The sequence below is a fragment of the Cynocephalus volans genome, chromosome 4 (genome assembly GCF_027409185.1).
Source record: "Cynocephalus volans isolate mCynVol1 chromosome 4, mCynVol1.pri, whole genome shotgun sequence".
In the NCBI taxonomy this organism is placed as follows: Eukaryota; Metazoa; Chordata; class Mammalia; order Dermoptera; family Cynocephalidae; genus Cynocephalus; species Cynocephalus volans.
The window spans coordinates 127,810,206-127,833,753 of NC_084463.1; the positions used below are offsets into that span (position 1 = coordinate 127,810,206).

The 23,548-nt window shown below is 37.1% G+C and overlaps 1 pseudogene; it reads right to left on the reverse strand.

Annotated features, from left to right (window-relative positions):
- The window catches only part of LOC134376421 (phospholipid hydroperoxide glutathione peroxidase GPX4-like), a 67,916-nt pseudogene extending 45,658 nt beyond the window's left edge, over window positions 1-22,258 (reverse strand).
- Window positions 22,259-23,548: the final 1,290 nt, after the last annotated feature.

The following is a 23,548-nucleotide window of genomic DNA, read 5'->3' on the forward strand; positions in this document are numbered from 1 at the left end:
TTTATGTTATGTTCAGTGTTATAAGCCCTAATGTTTTATTCGTTGTCCTGTCAAGACATACATATATTTTTACTGTGGCTTCTCCATTTATATTTTGCTTGGCTCAAATTTATCTTTTAGTGCTTTCTGAAAGTATTCATAAAACATAATTCATGCATCTTCAAAAAAATAGTTTTCTTTCTGTTGTCCTTATATTTGAAAGAAAATTTGACTGGCTATAAAAATCTTCATTGTAGATTGTTAAAGATATCAAATTCTTAAGTTCTATTTTTAAATGTGGCTGTGGAGAAGTATAAGACCAGTCCATATTTTTTCCCCTTATAAATGACTTTATCTTTTTTCCAGATATTCAAAGGAAAACTTCATTATTTTTGTAGTTCAAAAATCATACTGGAATATATCTCAGTATTAATCATTTTGTTTCAAATTTACCTGGGACAGATTTTTTTTTTTTTCCCAAAGAGTAATATTTTTTTTTTTTTTTGTAATTATGAAAAATTTTCTTCAATTTCAATTGTAAGGGTTTTTTTTTTTTTTTTTTTTTTTTTTGTCTCTGCTTTCTTCTCTGGGATCATGCATTTGTCATATCACCATACCTTTAATTCATATTTTTATGAATTATCTATGTATAATAATGCATATGTTATATAATATATATAATAATATATATGTAAAATTTCTCTCTGATACTTTTATGTCTTTATTCATTTCCATTTTATATCCTCATTCTTCTTATTCCTGTACTCTGTGTCCCTAACTGTGTTTTCAACAGTGTTGTATATATTTTTTTGCTACTTTTCGTTTGACTTGAATTTTTCTTCCACTTCTTTTCTGAACTTTGTATGCTGATGTTTCATACTCTCTTACCCTATTACAGTATTCATGAGCTCCTGCATATATCCTTTGTATTCTCATTTTATAAAAGTTGTTGCTGTATTATGTTTTTAAAATTTATAATGCTATATTTGTTACAATTTTTTTCTGCTCTGGGATTTCTGGTGCATGACATTTGTGTGCCATTTTTTTTTTCCAATTTATTTTCTCTTTTTCTCAAATAATACCTTTAGATCTTTTTAAATGGAAAGTTTTGCAGGTGGTTAACGTCAGGGAGAGATAAAAGCTCTGCTGCAGAAAAGAAGGATGAGTGAATTTGCTTAGCCTTAAATTTATATTCTAGTGTTGTTTGTAATATAGAATCCATCTTTTGTACTATGCCTTACTGACAGTTTGCTTTCCCCAAATTTTATGTTGGGTCCTATCTTCCCAGGTGATCCAGACTTTTTGCTTAATTTGATTCAAGGAAGCTGCCACCACCACCTATTTGCTCCCCCCTTCTCCCCCATTTTCCAAGATGTGCCATACACTTTGGAGAAGAAACCTATGCTGGGTTTGTGTTAGTTCTAAAGCCATGGATATTCTTATTTGGTATCTTTCTGTGCCTTATGATTTTTAACGTATCTGTCTTCCCTGGATTGCATTCTACGGTCTACAGTGTAGCAGCTACAGTTTTGGTGAAGAAGGATTTTGTGTTCTTGATTCTTGTTACACTTGCCGCTTTGGAGGTGATTTCTTAAAGAATCAGAAAGCAGCTGCTATATATTTTCTACAATTTTAAACCCTGAAAACAGTTTAGTTTATCTTACATTTAGCAATATTTGAATCATTATTGCAACTATGTGCTCAATATTAGAACAAAGTATACTCAGTATTGATTTCATTCTGCAATATATTTTTTTCTGTATAATTGTATGATATCATGATATTATAACCTTTCTTTCACATTTGACTTTCATTACATGATAATTAAGAGGGTCATTTTTACAAAAATTTTCTGTAATGGCACTAATTTTCCCTGGGACTACTCTAATCTTTTGGTATTCAACTCCTTTTATTTTGGAATGCATATTTCATCATCCTTGCTGATTTTTCTCCTGCATTAATTAACTGGTCTAATTTTACCAGATTCTCCTGAGTCGATGATTTTAAGAGGATTTAAAAAGTTCTGCATTGGGAGGGCATTTAACATACACCATAGAACCATACATCTCTCTCAAGATTTGTAATTTTATTTGTAGTTATTGTGTTTGCATTGTTTCCTCGGATATTTAATATCTTATTAACAACAGAAAGTGACTAACATAGATAATGTAAAAGGTAGGAAATAACATCAATAGTAAGAAGGAAGGGATGTTAAAGTGGAGAAAATTTTTACCTGTGGTCATAAGAAATTATTTTCATTTTATGATGACTTTCCTACACAGTCTGGTAATTGCAGGGATTTAAATTATGTATATTGATATGAAGAAAAATTTCTACACTTTTCTGTGCAGGTATCATGCAAATTTATAAAAGTGCAGCATAGATAAAGAAAATAAAAATGCACTCAAAATGAACTAGTCTATTCGGATGAGATCCTGAATAAATACAAATTGTTATATTTTGGATGCAATATTTGTTTATATATCTCACAGCTAGTTCAACATGATTATGAAAGTAAGATGATGATGATCTATTTCCTACTTAAAATAATTGTTTCCCAGACATTTTTAAGGAATTACATTTAGCCATGTTTAGAAGTTTTAATTTCATGTTTACTTTAGTCTAAATGGTTCTTTAATCCATATTAGTGGTTGAATTCTTCTTAAGTGGAAAGAACACTAACTTGGAGATTATAGGACACTTGTGACCCAAGTCATGTGACATAACCTCTCTGGGTGAGTCTTATCTGAGGAGTGTTTTGAGGTTTAACTAAAATATTAATGAAAAATTAAGAAGTGTATAGAAATATAAAAGATTCTCTATTTGCCAAATTTCAAACAACAGCAACAACAAACATCTTTGTGTGATATCTAGATAAAATGAGAGAATCCGGCAAGCCAGAATTTGTTTGGTCATATCGATGCCAAAGTAGTCACTTGTGTAATTACCATTTTTGTTTTTCAAGAATGGATTTGCCTCAGTTTCTAACCCTTCATTGCTACGTCTTCTCTTGGCTTTCACATTGCTCAGTCACAAAAGTCATAAAATAATATTCTTAGTACATTTAGCACATGAAACTAATTTAGGGCTACATGCAAAAATATGTTCACTAGTAGTGTTGTAACACCTCAATGTCTTTCCCATAGATGATAATTGACTGAAGAGCACCAAAAACAAGACTTACTTTTATTCCTGCAATACTGTTTCTGTTGTTATGAGTGTTCAAAGCATGCCACATCTCACTTAACCAGAATGTATTACTGAGATCCAAATCTGACAATCACTTATCGAGATCCCGATAATTCAATTAGACACATGTAATTTATTACAAATATTTACTGAGCATTTTAGTTATTTATTGTTTGTTGGTATTATGCTAGGCCTTAGGAATGTGGATGCAGATGGTGCTGTCTTTCCTTTCGAGAAGCTTAGATCTTGGTAAACAGATGAATAAATGGACCATTATATTAAAATCAGATGTATGTGCCATTTCCTACCACTCTTCCCCTTTTTTGCTCTACTCCAGGCTCCATGACCTCCTTCCTGATTCTCAAGCATATCAGTGGCTATTTTCTCCACCTGGAATGATTTTCTCCACCTGGAATGTTTCTCTAAGATTGCCATCTGGCTTATTACTTCACTTCATTTAGGTCTCTGCTTAAATCATCTGGTGATGACCACTCTATGTACAGTGATATTTTTTTACCCTGCTTTCTTTTTTCTTTATGGTACTTATCAATTCCTGATATGTTATATTATATTATGATACATATTTTTTTTTCCTTTTGTCTTTCTCCCCCATTGGTATGTATCACAAGAGCAGCAGCCTTGGTTTGATTAGTATTTTACCTACTATAGTGGATTGAATTATGTCCCCTCAAAACTCACTGAAGCTTGAATTGTGTCCCCCAAGTTTTACGTACTAGAAATTTAGCCCCCACTGTGACTGTTAAGAGGATGGGGAATCCAATTACGGTAATTGAAATGTGGAGCCTTGAAGAGGTGATTGGATTGTAGGACCATACCGTAGTGAATGGATTAAAAATGGTGGTCATGGGTGTGGTTCTGAGTCTGTCTCTCTCTGCTCTGCCATTTTTGCAATGTGATATCATGCCATCACTGACACTACCATCAAGACCTTCACCAGCTTTGTTCCCTGGACTTTGGACTTCTAGCCTCAGAAACTGTAAGCAGTAAATTTTGTTTTCTTTATAAATCAACCAGTTTCAGGTATTTCATTATAAGCAACAGAAACAGACTAATATACCTTAGCATCTAAAATAGACCCTGGCTCATGAAATAGACTTAGTAAATATATTTTGCATGATTTGTTTGCTGTGATAGAGATACACACAAGATATTTCATATCTGATACTGGACCCAGGCCTCCATGTTCATATATAATTTTATTTAACTCGCCAAATTTCTCATGAAATAGCTATTATTATCTCTTGTTAGCAATAAGGAATATACATAAAAAGATTAATGTGATGTTATTTAAGGTTACATTGAGTTGCAACATAGTAGATGATAAAGCCAGGGTCTTCTGAGTCTACTCCCAGTAGTCTTTCTACTACACATGGACTATGCCAGAACTAGGAAAGCAGGTGACAGGTTAAATATATAAATTCCATCACTTGAAGTGTTCTTTTATTAACAGAAATTTTTATTTAACATAGATCACCTGTGAAATGCTTGACTGGCACCTTCACATTGAGTTTTTATGATTCAGTAGCTCATCCTTTCCATTTATCTCTGAATGGGATGACAGAATCTAAAATTTGGAAAGAAACTGCAAGAAATCACATGATTTGTCATTGTGGCCAGGTCTCTTTTGGTTGCTAGTGAGAGAACCCCAACTGGAATGGTAAGATAATTTATTGGCTCATATAACTAGAAAGACAAAAAGGTAGATATTCATGTATAGCTGGATTCCATGTTCTTACAGGATAATACCAAGGCTTTCTCTCTTTCAACTCTGTTAGATTTTATGTGGCTTTATTCTTGCATATTCACATAGCAGTCTCTCTCTCTCTCTCTCTCTCTCTCTCTCTCTTTCTCTCTCTTTCTCATTAGAGAAAGGCCCCATGCAGTGCCAAGTTACCTGGTCTATAAAATGAATGAGTCAGGGGAAAAAAAAAAACAAAAAAAAAACTTTCCTGAGGGTGCCGGCAGAATATTGGGGGAGAGCCCTGATTGGCCTGGCTTAGGTTACACACATTGACCTGACTTGGGAGGCCTGGGAGGGAGCTAAGCACTTGCAGGTCAGACCTCATTCATATCCTCACTGCCAAGGTCAGTGTGGGTGAGGTTTATTCCCACCTGAACCTTTTGAAGTGAGAATAATTATAGAAGAATTGGAAAGAGATGCAGAGATGCTTCCCTGAAGGAAGGAATGTGAGACAAGAACTATTGGACCTTCTCACTGAACAATACCTGTTCCCATGAAACTTAGTCTTTCAGTAAGCAAATATTTGCAAAAATGTTCTTATGTGAGGCTCTGGGATAAGCCCTAGATATTATCTTTTTAATCAGTAATCTTTGTCCTTGAAGATACAGATATGAAAATAAACAACCAAAATGTTGAGAGATAAATACAATCACAAACCATGGTCCAAATTGCTTTGGGAGCTTGGAAGAACTGAAAAAAATATGGACTTGCTACTTGACCACTCCCCTCTGTATCTTTCCTTGACAACTACCAATAATTTTAAGAAGACAGCCTCTTTGCAAAATCTAGTACATATATACTTGAACATACTTCACCCTGCATCCTTTCTGCCATCAAAAATACTCTCTAAGTCATCTCAAACAGCTCCAACAGTTCCTTTCCAAAGTCATAGTTTTGCAATATTTTAGGATGTTATTGTCTTCTCTTCATTTCATGCAACTGGCTTCAGTGACATTTTGTTTTTAGAAACCAGAGACTGTTGCTGGGAGTGAAAACAGCTAGAGAGGACGGGGGAGGGTTAAATCATGCTGGAAAGTGAAGAAGGGGTTATCTTCAAATTAGATTTATTTATTAGCATGATGACTCACAGGATAATAATGCCACTTTGCCAGTGGCCAGGATAGAAAGCAAGACTATAAAGGAATAACTGGCTGATACTTAGAGGCATCCAAGTTGTTATATCTTTAGGAAGTTAAAAAAGTACCTTAGTGTCTGCTTACTCATCCCTGGGCCGGATGTTCTATGCTGGATTAAAAAAGCAAAAGAAAAAAAAAAAGTTTTTCTTTCCTCTGATTCTGATTGTCAAGGACAAAAGGCCCAAGCTCTCCCACTAATTAGGTTTGTGACCTTGAGAAGTCACTCAATCTAGCTTAATCTCTCCTTTCTTATTAAAGAAATGGGGAGAAAATTATATCTATTTTATGGGTTGTATCATGATATCTATATATCTCAGTATCATGTCCACTAATATATAATATATGCAAGGTTACTTCAAAAAGTTCATGGAAAAATAGAACTAAAAGATGATACAAATTTTTCATGAATTTTTCTTGTATGTAATACATATCTATTATATATGTATATATATGTATGTATGTTTATGTGTACACAGTATATATATGTGTATGTATGTTTATGTGCTCACAGTATATATATGTGTGTGTATGTGAGAGTGAGGGAATATTAAGGTCCTCTTCAACAATAGAACCCAGTAGGTATTGAGTAACTCAATTCCTTTGTTGTTTCCCCCTCCTCCTACTTGGTGTCAATTTTTCCTTTTATACAAGACTGGACTGAATCTACTATTCACTCAATAGCTTCCCCACTCCTATTTTATGTTTTTCTGAAGATTTTTGTACCTTTTACTGTGAGAAAAATGGCATGTAACTTCTCAGAAGTTATAAGTAGCACATCTTCTGGTCAAAAGCATTCTTCTGCTCAGTGCTCACACACATTTTTTTGCTACCATAAATACATTTCAAAAGTTATTACCACTCAGTTTCATCATAGGGCTTTCCAAGAGAAGCAGTGAAGGAGTGTCAGCCAGAGCCTTTTGGGAAGATAGAGGCAGCTTTCCAGGGGGACAGAGCTCAGCTTTCACTGCTTTCTCCAAGAGGCTCCTTGGGAATCAACTCTGGGTCACTTTCCATGTGTACAGAAACTGCAGAATCTCTTTACTCTTCACCTTTGTCCTCACTCGGAGAGGAATGACTCAGTGGAGGCTGGGACAAAGCATTTCTTCTGATGCCATCCTACCCATCATCACATTAGCACTGAAGTCAGCTTCATGTTCCTGCCAAACCCGATGAACTCAATTTTCATATCCTTTTCTGGGGCTCTGCAAGAAGCTGTCATGACCCACAAAGAGGCCACAGAATAACAGAATGACAGAGTTGGAAACAACTCTGGAGGTCACCAGCTCCATGTATCCCCTCATATTAAGAATGAAGAACTGGACAATCATTGAGGTTAAGTGACTTACTCAAGGTCTCACAACGAGTTCATGACAGAGAAAAACAAACATACAAATATCATTGCCCATCCCTGATTAGCATTTATTTAACACATTAAATCTATAGAATGCCTCTTCCATAAGTCTTCTTTAACTTTTGTTAAATTTGTTTGAATTATTTAGTATTTTTATCTCCATATACAAAGAAAGTAGTTTGAGGTTAGAAAAGATTAAATTAAATTTTGAGACCATATATCCAGGCCACAGTGGAGCAAAGATCTGCATTACAGTTGTTTTTATTTATTTGTGTATGTTAGTTTTCTTCATCTTCCATCTAATCGGGGAATGGTCTGCCTTCCTTTGTCAAATTTTAATTAAGGGAAAAGGCAAGGAAAGTTATCTGTGAGTTAGACTCTGACAATTTAAATAGAAAAGAAATCTTTCATGAAATTGGTGGCTTTAAATTTACAATAGACTTGTATTTGATTTCTGCAGAACCATGACGTTTAGAAATAAGCATGTCCTAGTAAATAAATACAGACATATCCACTTCTCATTTGATTTCAGTGGAAGAAAAATTAATATGCATTTTATTAAGGAAATTAGTGACTTTTATCAAAAAGTAATAATTATTAATTGAGGTAATGTTGAAAATATTGATAAGAAAAGGGAAGAGTATAAAAATGACCCATCCACACCTCTATAATCTGGATATAACATTTGGTATAGGCTTCCAGAATTTTAAAATTATCTTACACATATGTCTAATTCTTCAAACAAAAAAATGATTATATCATACATACTCTTTTTAAACTATGTTTAAAAAATGATAAATTATGAGCATGTTCTCTATTAATATATATATATATTCACTTTTTAATTACTGTTTAATATACACTTTCTGGATCGAAAATTTATTTACTGTCCTTTTGCTACCCATTTTAGTTATTTCGAGTTTGACATTATTATAAATCATGCTCCAGATGAACATCCTTGTTTATAGATATGTGTATATTTCTCTGATTATTTTCTCAGAATATATTTCTAGAATTGAATTGCCAAGTCACAGAGTATGCATATTTTTATAGATCATGCAAATTGCCTTCCAAGGTGGGGACAGGTGGTACTCTTTGTATCACACCACTCTGTTTTAATGTCTGATTTTCCTGTGCAGATACGGGTTTTTTGTGTTTAAAGGAATGGGTTTGACCTACCTTAAAACTATTTACCACCAATGACTTTAGAAAAAAAAAAGTCTTAACATTTAGACTTAAATCACATATTCTGACTTCTAGACAATAGCAAAAAGAGCCCTAGCTTCTAGATACTGGAACACTGTGAATATACCTTGCACAAGGGTTAAAACCATGGTTTCTGGCATGAGATAGATGGGGACGACCCTCACCAGCAGTGTGACCATCCGCAGTATGCACAGTGGTTAAGGAGCATAGATTCTAGAGCCAGAATGTATGTGTTCAAATGTTGGCTCTATAACTTACTAGCTGTGTGGCTTCTGGCACATTACTGAATTTTTCTGTGCTTGTTTCTTTACCTTTAAATGGGAATTATAATAGCCTCTAACTTACAGTGTTGTATGAAGATTCAATGAGTTATACACATAAAGCCCTTGAACAGTGCCTGATACATAAAAATACTAAATAAATGTTGGACATTGTTATTGTTGATGTTGTTATTACTAAACTGTGTGTTGTGGGAAATCTAATATGTAGTAGATGCTCAAAATGTTTGTTGATGAATAATTAAGGAATGTTGAATACATTAAGAAAGAGTTAGTTCCTGGCTTGAGACTAATATTTGGGAGTCACCTACAGAGCTATGGTAGTTGAAGTAGGTGAGAGACTGAAGGATACAGCAAAGACAGATGAGGAATAAGGGCCTGGTCTCAGGACATACTATTCACTACTCAGTAGCTGGTCATGGACAGCACAGCTACCACCCCTAGGCCTACAGAGGAGGAGGAGAAGAGAGTAATTAATGACAACTGGCAGAGAAGACTGTTTCACAAAGCAACACTTAGCAGGCACTGTGGTCCTTCCTGGGAACATTCAGGCACCTTGAGCCCACAGAGAGGAGGCTGGAAAATAATAAAAACCTTGACCTTACTAACTCCCTTCTTCCCTCCAATCTCCTGCTTAGATTGGCTGGACGAAAAAGGAAGCCAGAGGGTAAGAGAGGCTGCCAATGTAATCTACCAAGGTCAGGTGTAGAAGGATGGACAGTAGACCTGGAGGGTCAAGTGGAAGATCTTCAGTACAAGTTACCTGGCAACCAGAAATAACTTGTGTTCTCCAGCACTGAGGTCTTCCACTTATTGAGGGAAGCATGCAAATGAAAAACCTCTTGTTCTTCTCTTTGGGTAGTCTGATCTTTTCCTTCTGTTTTCTTGAAAGGGTCTGGGAAGCCTTTTATTGACATTTTTCTTACATTGGAAACACATTGTTTAATTTGTGCCCGAATGGATTTCATTTTGCACTTGGAGAGCCCAACATTTTTGTACATTAGAGAAATACCCATCAGATAGACATTAAAATATGCAATACAAATCACAAGCAGCCTTGGGCATAGCCTCAGATGACCAAGGCTAGCGGGTGAGGGAGAAAACCCTCTTGATCACACAAGTGAATTCGAGGTGTGGAGCCTTGTTTTTCTCAAGGATGAAGAAAATGTGGGGTTAAGTAGGAAAACATCTGTTTCCCTTTTGATGTCTGGATACAGTCACCAGGCAGCTTGGCTTTTTGAAAGTTATATTGGAAGAGAAATATTATATGTTTGGTTATTCAACATGGTCTTCTCACAGACAGATAATTTCACACTACTGATATTTTGATAACTGATTCAAATCAATTCAAGAAAAATTCATATTCAGCATAAGACCACCTCCCAACCCCCACCCACCTAAAACTTGTGTAGCTCTTTCACTGTGTGTGGCAGGTATTAATATTGTCTCATTTTGGAGAAGTGAAAACAGACTCAGAGAGTTTAAGCAAGTTGGTCTGCGTCATACAGGTAATTGGGACTGAAACTCTCAAAGCCTTCCTATAAAAGGATGGTGTTCTTCCAGTAAACGTGTTCTGTCATATATATATAAAAAGGGGGATATCATGCTCTTGATGAAGAAAAGATATCTCTGTAAAAAGAAATATCATTAATTTATTATTTTGATTAAATTTTAATTGAAGGGATAAAATTTACAAACATGAAACAAGATAATACTATACATTTAAATATATTGAAGACATATAGTACCTTCTAACCAAACTCAATTTCTTTTCCTCTCAACTTGTTTCTCCTTTCAGGTTTTCTGTCTTGGTTGCTCCTATAATCTTGTGAGTCACACAAGCTAGAAATCTTGGAGTCATCCTAGATTTTCTCCTCTATCCCAGCTCCTATTTCCGGTCTGTCCTGTAAGACAGCTAAATATCTATCCACTCCTCTCCAACCCCACTCCTGGACGGTAATTTGGATCTTATTACCTTCTCACCAGAACTGTTCCAATAGCATCTTCACTGGTCTACCTAGCTCCTGACTCACTCCAACCTGATCCATTTTCCAAGGTAGTCCCTTACAAACTTTTCTTGAAGCCACATCTTAGAATGTTATTCCCTTTACAATAGTAGTAATTCCCAAACTCCGGCAATTTTAATGTTGATTACAGTATTTTTAATCATAGCTGCAGATTATCTATACCCAGGGATAATCCAGCTGGTGCAGCAATATGGCCATAATAGTTGTTAAATAATCTGAAATCATTCACTCTTTGTAATTTGCCCTGTTTTAAGCAATACTAATTGAAATCACAACTTGGAATATACTGGTCACATAATGTTTTTGTAAGAGATACATTAAAATAAATACATAAATATTAACTTTAAAAATCATCTTAGGGTAAGTCTTTCACCATTCCGGAAATAATAGACTCTAGGAAAAAATCTTAACTCCTTAATATGATACTAAGACCCACTAAAATCTGATCCCATTATTTATATCTTCTCTCATTAGGTCCGATATTTTTTCTCTCTGTAATTCTAGATAATTATATATCCTAAAAACTAGTTTATGTCTTGGTGCATAGTAGATATTCAACAAATATTCAGTGAATAAATAAATGAAAATAACCTGCCTGCTCTACTAGATGTTAAGCTCTCTTAAAGGAGTGATCAATGTGTTGGTTATTTCTCTCTCTTTTCTCCAGAACACTGTGCACATAATAATGTTTGTTGAACTGAAGTGCTAGAAAGTATGTAGATAACATGCACCACTGGAAATAAGAAAAATGAAGGATCAATATGGGCTAGTGTGTTCAAGGAACATTGTGAAAGAGCTGGTGTGACTGGAGACAGGCCTTGAACTAAAGGTAAACAGAGAGAAGGAGGTAGGCAATTCCAGGTGGGGAATGAAAAGATCAAGGTGGGGCAGATCTTGACGGACTTGGAATAGACAGTGTGCAATTGAGAGTAGCTTTCTATATAGTAAAGAATTTAACCTTGCTCAAAGAGAGGTCTGACCTTTTCACTTGGTTTCTGGGAGGTAATGTCCAGGCACTTGGAATGCCATGCCTGATAGGAATGCCTTTGCTTGGGAGCCTTAGACCACACTGGATAGTAAAACAATGTGATTCAGGGTGTGGAAGTCCATACCAGATAGGAATTATGTATTTAGGGTGTGGGTTTTGGGTCACACAGTATCAGCCCACCTCCAGAGGTGCTGAAGACTGACATCAGCCACATGCACAATTGGGCATGTCTATGTGATGGAGCTGCAGTAAAAACTCTGGACACTGAGGCTCAAGGTAGCTACTCTGGTTGGCAGTGTTCTGGAACTATTGTCTCATATTGATGCCAGGAGAATAACACTGCCCTGATTCTGCAGGGAGAGGATAACTTCAAGCTACACATTTGAAACCCTCCTAGAATCTGCCCTTTGCACTTATTACTTTGGCTGATTTTAATCTGTGTCCCTTAGCTGTAACTGTGAATATAACTGCTTTCAGTGTGTTCTGTGAATCCTTCTAGTAAATTATTGCATCTGAGGATGGTTTTGAGAACCCCCTGGTTTGCATTTGTCAGAAGTGAGAAAAGTCTTTTGTGTATGCTTCCTTCTAATTCAGTGGATGGCTAACTTTCCAATTCATTTTATATCTCAAATTATTTTTTAAAACAAAATATTTTGCAGAATCCCAACACATAAAGTAGATGTAAAATGAGTTTCTGTAGTTGCAGCAGGGCCACAGGTTCAGTACCTTGCTGTCTGTCTTTCCTCTCACTTGCTATGGTAGTCCTGAGGCCTCTCTGCAGAAAGCTAGGGCTCCTACATAACACCCTCAGGAAACCGTCACCTTGGCTAGGTGCCCTGTTAGAGAAAGGAAAGGGAAATAACGCTTTTGAACAACTACTGAATGTGGCCTTGGGAACTATTTCACATTGTTCTTTTTAATCCTGCAATCACCCTTTGAGGCAGGTATCTACACCTTTTACATGCATAGGATGCATAGAAAATAGGCTTAGAATAATTAGGAGCTAGCCCAAGGCCATGCAGTGAGTACAAGACAGAGCTGAGATTAAAAAGTTAGCAGAAGTTCAACTTGATCCTTCAATAACAGGGACATAACTTGGAGGCTTGCACAGGGCAAGGATTTCACACAAGAAGCATTGGAGGACTATGTGGTGTCAGCGAGGAGCAGAGAGAAGAATGGAGATGCTGGGAGATGGTTAAAGGCGAGTAGAGCCCTAGATGGCTTGGGCTTTAACTCGGCTGCCACAGCTACAGTGTACATACAATTTAACTTCACAGAGTCCTGGCCTTTAGGTCAACATGGAAGAAAAGAACCTCCTGGAACATTGCTCTGTGCCCCACCTCTTCAAATAATAAAGAAAAAGAAACATCCTTCTGTGTTAAAATTTTTTAAAAGAGCTGTTTTATTTTAAGTCACTCATGGTTTTACCTGCCAAAGGATGACCGGCTTTTTCAGAACTGCAGAAAAAAATGAATAAAACCTGGAGAAGATCACGAAAGAACTCTCAAACTTGAAAGTGTTTCCATGAGAAAAAATGAAAATCTTGGTGACCTCCACCAAATCGGAGTCAAAACCCAACTCACTTTGTAAGATGAAATTTCTTTAAGTATTTAACACAAAGTGGTAACGGGCAAAAAAAAAAAAAAAAATGTAGGGAATGAGGAAGCTGATATGATGATATAATAGCTAATAAGTGTGAAGCACTCACTCTGTTACATCTCCAACGTGCATTCACTCACCTAATAATCATGCTAACCCTGTGTGTGGGGCAGCTGTGTGTAGACCCACACAGCTGTTACAACACAATTGTAATGAAATCATCAATTGGTAATTTGCTTCTTTTCCAGAATGTAAATTCTATAAGGCCACAGACTTGATGCATTTTACTCACTGCTGAATTCCTTGATACTTCCTATGCCTTATAAGTAATTGGTGCTTGCTAAATATTCTGAAAATAAACCTTTACTATATATATTGCAGCCTGAAATTCAAGCCCTAATCCTCTGACTCTCAGGTATAGTTTTAGGCAATGCAATGGGGACCCAGGATGAACATTTAAGCCACTATAAACTAGCCCCTTGGCTTATTTCCCCATTGACCTTGGTTGTGTCTTAATTGCCTGACTAATATGAACCCCAATTTCCCATCTGTGAAATGCAATGCTTGCAAGTAATGACTCCTGTGGTCCCATGAATCTTTGTAAAGCTGTGAGTCTGTGAATTTCATTAGTTGGTGTTTTAGTTGAATTCATCCTTAACAGAAACAAAGCCTATCATATTTGATATTGGCTGTGCTGCAAGTGCTTCTTGCAATATTATGAAGGTTTTTTTTTTTTTTCCCTGTTTGGGGGCCAGAGGATACCAATAAATCCGGTAAAATTAGGAATCTGTTCCCATTAGTGAGTTTTACTGAAAATAAGGAGACCTGCCTTCATGTTCTGATTCTGTGATCACCTGATGATATTGGGCTTCTTTGGCTTTCAGTTTCTCCATCTGTCAATCATAATAATGAAATCTAGTGTTTATGGAGTACCAGGTATGGTGCAATCACTTTATATTTTTAATTCATCTAATTTTTAAAACAATGTTATGAACCCAATATTTTTATTGCCACAAATTATTGTGAAAACAGAGATTTAGAAGTAACTTGCCCAGGGTCTCACATCTTAGAAGTGGTGGAGAAAGGAATTGAACTAGATTTCTCTGACCTATAGATTTAAAGACTTAGCCATTACATTCCGGATTTTGTGTTTTTTGAAGTGCCTAAGTCTTCATGACAATCTAATGAAAGTTATGGTGTGCTCTCCCTAAAAAAAATACATGATTACATCCCCCAATATTTTGGAGACAGTGTCAGATATTTCATAGACATCTGAAAATGTAGTTAACTAGAATCTAAGGGGGGGGGGGAAACAATGAAAAAAGAAAACCGCCAAATATTGAGTTAGCTTCCAAAAGGACCTTCCAAAATGGACTTTCAGAAGCCCATGAGGAAAATCTTAAAGAAAAGTTGCAAGGAGTGTGATGAACCCCTCTCACGGGAAGTTTAGCTATGTTCAGGGCCAAAACAATCTCCTTGCCAGTAGGCTAGAAAATTTAGCCTGGTTGCTGATTACCACCATTGTCACGAGTTTCCATGTTTGCTCCAAGTTCTCAGATTTCTGTTTTTCATGTTTAATTTGCCCGGGACATTGCAGGAAGAGAAACCGTGGGGGCATGATTAAAAGCATATGGCGCATGAGGTGGGCAGGGGGAGCAGTGAGCACAGCAGGAGGGAGGAGGATTGCTAAATTGAGTGTTTCTAATAAAGGAGAGTGGGAGAGTATTTTCTGCTTTTGCTTTGGCTAAACTGCAGTGTGTAATACCCCTCTGTCTTGCCCTCCAGGCCGAGAGTGTAAGGTAGAGATGAAGGTTAGGGAACTGTGATGTTAGAGGGTTGGCGCATCTGGCTGTTATTAGAGAATATGTAAAAGCACACAAGGGGAATGCATACATATATATGAGGGTCCCAGGTACTTCAAAAAGTTCATGCAAAGATTCATATTATCTCTTAATTCTATTTTTCCAAGAACTTTTTGAAGTACCCTTGTGTGTGTGTATATGTATGTGTGTGCGTGTATAAAATCTCCTGCTAAACACATGGAAGGACAGTGGTGGCTCCTAAACCTGACCTGGCATCAGAAACCCCTCAGGAACATTCTGGAAATACACATTTATAGGCCCACCCAAGACATACTACGTCAGACTCTTTGGGGGAACCATCATTTGCCTTTAAGTAGACACCTCCCCCCACCCCCTTGTGGGCCCACGAATGTGTATAATAAAGTGCAAGTGGAATCTCAGGTTGTTAGCACTGTAAAGGAACTGGATGCCCACTGAGGTGGATCTATTGGATTTTCAGCTGCCCGGAGTTCATCCTATCTTCTTTCAGTTACCGTAGCCATGCTTCATTCTGCAGGATGATCTCGCCTCGTCACATGCAGATTTAACTAGATTTATAGAGCACTGCTCTCACTCTAGCCAACAGGCAGGCAGAGTCATAAACCGGGTCAGGGGGCTCTCCCCCTCTGGACTTTATATGAGGTGATAGAAAAACAGCGACATGAGAAGAGGAAGAAAAAGCAGAGCCGGTGCTCATTCGCTCTGACATGGTTGCTCCTGGTCAGGCTAAGCAGGTTGCCTGCTCCTGAGGTCCCCAGACCCTCTCTGGTCCCTGTTTCTTCCTGGTGTGGTTCTCCAGGCCTTCTCTGAATTCTGGTGGGCAACCTGCATTTTTCCAGTAAATTTCTTTTAGACTTAATTTAGCCAGTGTTCACTTCTTTCACTTATCCCAACATCTACTTTTTAATCCAACATATTTATTTTACACAAGAGGTAACAGAGACCCACAGACCCTAAGAGATTTGCCTAATGACAAGGGTAAATAATTGGGGGCATTGGGACTAGGATCTAGATCTCTTGATTACAGGGATGAGCAGAGAGTACTGGTTTGCCTTTATCAAGTGGTTCCTCAGCTCTCTGTTTAACCCCAGTGTGGTCTTTTAGATTCTTTTCAAGTTTAGTCCAGTGGGAATAAGAAACACCTCTTTCTCTGCCAGTGTCACATTTGTAAGCATAATTTCCATCAGTTCTCCAAATATTGCACAGGCCAGTGGGCTTTGCAGCCTGGTGCCCGGCCTCTGGCAAGTGCCCATTTTAGATGTTTCTGAAGATGAGTCCTCTCCTCCCCCAGTGCACCAAGTGGCCCAAGATGTCAGACCTATGAGAAGACACTTTTGCCCACAGCCAGTGTCATCCATAAGCCCCAAGCATTGATTGAGGATGATTGGGATAAAGAGGTGGGTTAACCATGCTATTTTAATCCTGATTTTCCCCCCCAAAGACACTACTGTACACATTATGTAGAAATATTTGTGCAGGTTAAACCTCATCCCTGGAGATGGAGAGTCTGAGCTGTTTAAAAACTGTTAGTTGAGTAGGACTGAAAAGACACAGACACTGGAGATTTGGGGAAGTGTCTGAAAAAGTCACTTCCAGTCATGATTACTTCTTCATTTCCATATCACTCTATATGCTGTGTTATGAATGGTTCTGTTCTAGCCCATTCTTTACCATTTCACAAAGGTGTTTTCATTTATACAGTGCCTCACATTTCACTTGCATTGCATGCTGCCAAGTTTTCCCACCACCCTGGAAGGTAGATTCTAATAAGTGAAGGGACACTTCTAGAGAGGTTAATATCATGGCCAATGTCATTTATGCCCCATAACAGCCGGAGTCCTGGCCTTATATCCCTGCTGCCCCTTGTTTTATTCTTCATTGCTGTCCTCATGATGTCAGTATCTTCAGGAGAGGAATAAAGGAACAATTGAAAAAGAGATGTTTTCAAGTTGGATGTGAGAGTTTTCTGACTGCAGTTAAGATAACTCTCCTTTGTGCCTCTGCCACTCATTAGCAATTGAGTAATTTGCTAACCAATTCATTCATCAAAACTTCTATTACTCTCCTACTGTGTGCTTAAAATTCTGAGAGGAATAAAACACAGCAGTAAACCTCAAAGATTTTGCTGTCTGGTGAATCGGTTCTAAAGCTAGGGTCAAGGAAAAGGGAACTTACAGTTTGGGAATAGCCAGCATAAGCTAGTTATGTATATAATTTCAGATAACACTTCTTACAGTTCTATAAAAACATTATTTTTCCCCACAGATTCATAGATTACTACTACAAAATATTAGTGCCTGACATTTTAGTAAGTTCTCAGTAATGGTATCTGTATTAGTCCATTTTGTGTTGCTATAACACAAAACTGAAACTGGATGATCTATAAGAAAATGACACTTATTGCTTACAGTTTCTGAGGTTGGGAAGTCTAAAATCCATCTGTTGGTGGTGACAGTGACCCAGGGGTCTCCCATTGCAAGATGGTGGAAGCAGAGCAGAGAGAGAGAGAAAGAGACAGACTCTCCTCTTCTTTTAAAGCCCTCAGAACCACACCCCTGACCACCATTTTTAATCCATTCACTATGGCACAGTCCTACAATCCAATCATCTCTTCCATGCTCTACCTTTTAATTACCGTATTAGGATCTCCCACCCTCTTAACAATCACAGTGGGGGCTAAGTTTCTAATATATAAAACTTGGGGGACACAGTTCAATCTCCAATGAGTCCTGGGGGGACATAATTCAATCCACTATAGCATCTATTAAATAATTACTTAAATACATGTGTAATAATCTTATACTCTTAATTTTTTTGAGAGCCATTATTTTATTGCACCAAGGCCTATAAGTTGACATCTGAATTCCTAAGTATTGTTTATGATAAGGGCCTTAATGATCTAACCCCCCAAACCTTCCCACACTTGCTATTTTATGTTCTCCATTGTCCAATTTAGGGCAAATTATTCTTATTAGCTGGAATGGATTAATTCCTATTTAGCATTCAGTATCCAGTTGAAAAGTTTTTCTCCTTTTGGAGGGCTTCTCAATCCTTCCCTCCATCCAGTTTTGCTTTTTATTATGTTTCATAGAGACATCCACTAGAGAACCTTGTCAATTATTATAATTACATATTTTTAAATCTCCTTCTCACTAGACAGTGAATAATTCAAAATGAGAGACTCTTAATTTCTTTCCTTTTAATTCTGGTGCCTGATATAGTACCTAGCATGCAGTAAGGGACTCAGAATATGTTTGCAAAATAAGTGAATAGTTATTCATCTATTATAAATTGGAAAATTTTGAGGTCTTGCTTTTAAAAAAAATTTATATGTAGGTACAAAATATTTCACACTAGGCAGGAGCATTTTGAGAAAAGTGAAAACTGTGATGCTATGGCTTTTTCAATTTTTTCTTTTCTTTTTGCTAGAAAGGAACGTTGAAATCATCTGAAATCATCTAGTCTCTATCTCATTCAAAGGTGAGTAGAGTATATTAACTCCCAAGCTGAAGTGGCAATTCTTAAATATTTGCTAATTTATTCCAAAATGTTGTAGTGGGTCTCTTTCATTTGATATGCCTTAGTACATGCTGAATGATTCAGTGATTCGACATTTTCAACCAATATTAGTTGAGCACGTGCTATTGTTAGGCACTATTTTAGACATTTTAGGACAAAATTATGATAAAGTAGAGTCCCTGCCCTCAGGAAACTCATATTCCAACTGGAGAGACATTTACAATCATATATGTTGGGTTGCTTTGATTGCAAGCAGTGGAAAATAATTTGATCTGGTCTAAGTTAAAGAAAAGGCATTTATTTATCTATTTTATTCTAATTTGTCAATACATCAATTGATTTTGATGTCCTTTAGCAGTTAGAAAAGTCATTTATTAAAACAAACAAACAAAAAAACAAACAAAAAGATTGTCTTACTGAGGCCAGAGGCAAGAATATAAACTGGGACTAGAGAAGAGACTGGAGACAGGATCGAGAAAGCCATCTCTAAACCCTCCACCTTGGATTCTGCTCCTCCCTCCCTGTCTGATTCTTCTGCTCTTCCCGAACATGGGCACTTGTACTCCTTTGATACATTTGATGGAAAAGTGGTGGCCATTTCATGCCACTTTCAATTCTATATCGCAGTCAAATGTCTTACTGAGCTTCTGACTTTCTTCCCCCTTCCATTCTCCAGTCTTCCACCTCTCCATCTTTCAAGTGCTTTTTCCCTCTTCTCCCCACTCTTGTTCTTAATTTCAAATTGTTAGGAAAGGATCTGCTTGGCCCAATTTGTCAGACAGCTACCTCTGAACCAATCAGTTAGACCAGGGTGAGTTACACTGTAAAAGGTACATCTGGAATCCCCCTCTGTGGTCTGATAATCTTAGTAAGGAGTTGGGTAGACAATCCAACAGATGTCTTTTACATGACAAGGCATAATATATTATGTAAGAATATGATAGAAGTGGGGAAGAGAGGTTAATTCATATTAATTCTGTCCATAAAATAAAGATTTCATGGAGGGAATTGGTATTTGGTTCGGATCTTTAAGAAGAATATGGTGCAGCAATCCCTGAATTTAAGTACTTTAAGGGCTATAACAGAGCAAGTAAAAATTAATAGCATGCAAGCAAATCACCTAAGTACTTGCAATTCTGAACAGAATTCTCTGGAGGAAATGCATTCTATAAATCTCATAAAAATAAATGAAAAATAATATTGGTTATCATAAACTAAGTGGGAGAGAGTATATTGTATACCCAGGAGAGAATAACCTTTTTTCCTTCTCCTAGCTCTGTTACAGAAAGTGTTAACACATATTACCAGCCAGGCTCTTGATTTGGAAATGATCCATGAGCCATGAAATATTAGTGGGAGTGAGTGTACTGATGCTATGACCATTCTGGGATATTAAAATGCCATTGACATCCATAACTACCAATGGATAAAAATAACAAATGCTAATGAAATGGCCCGAGTGCTGAGAGCTTGCAGTTTGGCCCTTGTCAACATTTCGCTTCATGAAATATAGGCCACTCTGCTTCCCCTGCTTGCGTCAGACTGTCCAGGAGAATATCCACCTCATTATTCCTCTGCTACTCATCAAACATTCCATGCCCAAAAAGCATTCGGGGGAAACAGTTCCTTCTCTTTCCCCCCGTTTTGCAGGTCTGAGCGCTTGTTGAATAGTGCAGTTAAGATTTTGGATTGAGGAAATGGTTCCCTGGATCGAGGTAGTGTGATTATACTATTTGGATTTATCAATGAATACTACTCTTCCCCAATCAAGCCTCAACAGTACACTCTATAATTAGATGCAAATTTGACATTTCTATCAATCAAAGCATGTGACTATGGTTGAAAGTCACGTGCTGAGCATTACAAAATATTTATATATTTGTATATCTGAACATATAGCTGAATATTAAAATCTGGAAAACTATTTATTAGAGTGGTAAAGAAAGCATTGCTTCGGGTACTAAGAATTGTCAGGAATGGCTGCTAAGGTATTATGAGACAATGTTCTTGTTCATACAGAAGAGGAAACCTATGGACTAAACAATGTAAGGCTAAGTATAGAGGAATGCCTCAGTGCCTGCTAAGTATCATCTAAGTACAAACTGAATACATAGTGCCAAAGGAAAGCATTGTCATCGTGATCAAGACCTTAATAGACGCATAAGCAAAAAGCATGAACAGACAATTCAGAAAAGTAGAAATGTTACTCATTTAAAAGATGGTAGGATGGTTTTTTTTCACTAGTAAACAAGGGAATGCAAATCAAATTGACAACACCGATGTACTAATCAAATTGGCACCTTCTCTATTTCTTTTCTTTCTTTTTTTCCATTTCACTAAATTTATTTTTTCTTAATTGACACAAAATAATTGTATTAAAGAAGAGACTATCTCATGCCAGCAAGGGTGTGTGGCCCATTGGGAAGTTAGTTTAGCAATATGTAACAAGCATCCCCAATATTCAAATGCTTTGACTCTGGTAATTCCTATTCTGGGAACCATTCCCCTGAAGAAATAGCTAATTCCAAATAACGAAAGCTTTTTGCACAAAGAGGTGCACAGTGGTGCCTCTTCTAATGGTGAAAAATAGAAAATAATGTAAATTCCTGAAACTGGGAAATGATTTAAGTAAATTACAGTAAATCTACTTAAGCGCTAACATTTATTGAGCGCTTACACAGTGCCAGACACTGTTCTAGACACTTTTGGTATCTTAATGCATTTAATTTTCATGAAAATTTTATTACTATTTCAATTTTATGGATGAGGAAACTGAGGCATAGAATGAATAACTTGCCCAAGGTCACTCAAGTAGCATGTGGTAAGGCAGGGATTCAAATTTAGGTGGCCCTAGACCAATGAGATATTTTACAGATATTTAATAATAAGTTTATGCAACATATATAATATATAAAAAAGCATTTGAAAATATTAAATTACAGTAGCCCAATAAAATATAAAACTATAGTGTGATTAAAAGCTATGTTCAAAACCAAGTATATGTATAATAGATAGGTAGATAGAATATATGTTTTAAATTTTGCTGGCCTTTATGGCCTTCCTTTTGATTTCACATCATTCTCATATTTTCCACTGCTTCAAATCATGGCTGTTGCTCTACAGTTTAGGCTGTCTCCTTGTTAATCACCATCCCCTCTGCCCCCTCCTTGCTCACATACATCATGTAAATTATAAATGACTTCTCCTTCTTTGCTTAGGCTGTCACCTGCCTTCACCCTTGGGTAGATATTTTGCAAAGCCTGTGTCAGTTCTACCTTGTCCGTGACCTGTCTACGATTGCTCCAGCTCATGCTGACCCCTTGGCTCTCTGACATCCATTTCACTACAGATGACCCCTCACGATTTACCACTATATCCCACATTGCTCCATTTCCTCATTGTTTCACATGTATTTGTGTAATCTCTCAACTGACCTGCAAACTCCTTGTGGACAGGAGTTACTTTATATGTTTCCTATTTCCAGCAGCTCTTATCAGAGGATCGAGCACCAAAAAGCCTCTAAATATACATTGATCCATTGAAAAAAATTTCAGGTTCAATAGCAAACCATTATTTTAAAGGTTCATTTTTTGGTGTATGTACTTTTTGCTTTTGCTTTAAAATAGAGAAAATTTGTCTAAATAAACAGGGATTTATTTCAAACACTAAGAATTACAGAGAAAACAGGCTTCATCACTTAACATATAATAGAATAGTCAAATTGGAAAAGATCTGTAGGGTCAGGCAATTCAACTCCTTATTGGACCAGTGAAGAAAACGAGATCCAGAGAAATGCAGTACTCGACCCAAGACTTACAGGAGGAGCAGAGTAAGAACTACAATTCAGGGTTGGCACTTCCCAGGTGAGAGTGAGACAGGCTGGATGACAGTGCAGTTCCTGACCACATTCAGATGACTCATCCCCTTCCCTGGGGCTCCACCTCACACCTCCCCAGTTCTCTCTCTCTCTCTGTTTTTTTTTTTTTTTTTTTGGTTTGTTTTTTGTTTTTTTTAGTCCGAAACACAGATCTCACAGCCAAGTCCTCCCCAATATGCAAAGGTCCTGAAATAACCTCCTCCTTCCACCCCCAGAAGAGAGAGTGAAGAGAAGAGAGAGCTTTTATGGAACATGTTGCTCTTTCCTGATCTCTTCTGGCCCCTCCCGATTTTCTGTACACCCTGGCACAGACTGCCCTGCATATCTGTGGACAGACAAATACTGCTAGATTCTGCATTCAAAAGTTTTAGGTTTTGTTAGAAAGAGCTGTAACATTTTGACCACAGTACATCCATCCCTCTGACATGCAACCACATGGCCAACTGAGAGCCTTTGAACCCAACATTTGATCCTTGTTTGTGTTTTTAAAAATTCATTAATCTTCATTAAGTATCCCACTCTCCACCCAGGTCAACAATGGCATTTCCGGACCCCATCATCTCTATTGGAAAAAAAAAAATTCATTTCCCTGATCACTTGGGTGAATGAGTGCACACACTCACAAGAACATGGTTTCTAAATGATGTTTATTGTGTAACATATGGCAGAAAATTAAAAAGGCCTGTGGCAGTCACTAAAATGCACTGGCCAGCAGCCCCTTATTGATAGCGCCACCTGGTGGTCCACAGTGGTGACGTTGCGGCCCCTGGTAGCTCACATTCCCTCCAGCTCAGGA